Raw genomic sequence first — 2,102 nt, 5'->3', positions numbered from 1 at the left:
GAGCATAGCTATAAACATAGTGGATGGAGTGCACAAGGAGCCTTGTTCCTGTAGAAGGTTGCTGGCCTCTTCAGTCAAGGGATTTCAGCTGTCCCTAAGTTGGTGGTTTGGTTAAAATAAATTTAAGAGTTTAACCTTTAAATATAAATCAGGCAAACTCATTCCTTTCCTGGTAATAAAACTGGCCACAGGTGGAGAAAAAAGACCAGGCAAAATTACATCTCTGTTTTCTTTTTCAAGACCCTTTACTAATCAGAGAAATTAATAATTAACAATTTCTCTACTAACTGAACGTTAATTTGTCAAAAACAATTTAAATATATTTAACAGCTGTATCAAGTTAAGTGAAATCATGCACTTGTCAAAATAGTTCACAGAAAACTGTTTTGCGTCATAGATATTGAAGAACAGTCAACTAGCTGGGCTTTGTGAGAACAAAGAACATGAACTACTGTCCTGAACAGTCAGAGTATGTAGTGACCATGTTTCCTCTGCGCTGAGTGACAGTCCTGCAGTGCTTGCTAGATCCATGGAATCTGTTCTCAGGGTGCCGGCCAGTGGGGTCAAAGCCACTGAAAGAGAACATCTTCTCCATGTCTTCAAGCACGTCATCAAACAGTCCCCCTCCGAAAGAAAACTCCTGGAAGCCAACTCTCGCAACACCAACTACAACAGGGGGGAAAAGAGAACTCTCAAAAGCAATCAAATGCTTGGTCCTCAAGTCATACAAATCATTTTGTTTACAATTCTTTGCTCGAAACCAATCACATTGTCTCACATGATTTCAAAGTGTCACCCCACCATGTGAAAGGAGGCAGAACCTGAAATACTCGATGAATGGGATTCCTATCACAGACCTGGTCTCATACCCAAATCCTCTGATCACCCACATTACCCATGCAAATTGTATTTTTTCTGCATCAAGAGAAACTGTGCTTGTCGTTAGTGCTCTTCACCATTCAAATTACCATTTAGATGCCTGTCATGATCAGACTAATTCAGAGCCACACGTAGAAAGGAAATTTAAAAGATGTTCTAGATATCTTCTACATAATAATGAGGAAACCCTAAGAAAGGTGGACAGTAGTAGTGCATAACCCAATAAGACTAAGGTGTTTGAACAAAACTGCCCTTATTGCATGCTTATTATAAACGGTCTTGTAATCATGATATTCAATATCAAAACAATTTTAGTAGATTGATATTATCATTCTGAGGTGCTGGAAAAGTCTTATTTCTGGCTCTGAATGTTTGTTTCTTGGGTTTTCACTTTATAGTTATTAAGCCACATGTATTTTATTCATTTTTCTGTATGTAATAGTTTACAATAAATGAAGAAAAGTTATTAAGCTCAAAGATAGTACATTCTATGCATAGCCTATATTATTTCAATTTAGGGAACTCAAATTATAATCTTTCCAAAGTCAAGCTATCTTTCAGAAAAGCGATCTTCTACACAGTCCGTTGCATAGAGAAGTGAGTAGCGTTCTGATGCATTTGTACTGCTGACGACCAAGTCTGATCAGAAATGATGGACTTTCATTTATCTTCAGCGGATGTAGCCAGAAGCAAAGTATTTGAATGCTGTGCTTGGAGTAGCCAATGACAAGGCAACAGTTACTACTGCCCCCACTCAGCTCTTGATTCTCTTCAGGAGAAGAGATGTCTTATCATCACTCTTCCCAAATCAGGTGATTATATCTAAAAGAGGTACATTTATGAAGTAAATCTGCTGTTTAAAACTGCAGCTGTGAATTCCAAGTTTAATCCTCATGGGCACTGTGCCTCAGCTGGACACATGACAGAAATACTTGATAAAGAATGACTCGAGGTGTAAGAGCAAATTGCATAGGAGAGCAGATTGATTTTTTATTTCATAAGTTCAAGCTACTGACTCCACTTTCAGTGTTGTAAACTGAGACTCAGAAAGGGTTGCTAGGTGACCTAAGGTCTCATGTCCAGTGAAGAGAGCATAGCTATAAACATAGTGGATGGAGTGCACAAGGAGCCTTGTTCCTGTAGAAGGTTGCTGGCCTCTTCAGTCAAGGGATTTCAGCTGTCCCTAAGTTGGTGGTTTGGTTGTCCTTGTTGGTCTGGCTAGC

The sequence above is a fragment of the Myotis brandtii genome, unplaced genomic scaffold, assembly GCF_000412655.1.
Source record: "Myotis brandtii unplaced genomic scaffold, ASM41265v1 scaffold95, whole genome shotgun sequence".
Classification (NCBI taxonomy): Eukaryota; Metazoa; Chordata; class Mammalia; order Chiroptera; family Vespertilionidae; genus Myotis; species Myotis brandtii.
This window is presented reverse-complemented; position numbering follows the sequence as displayed.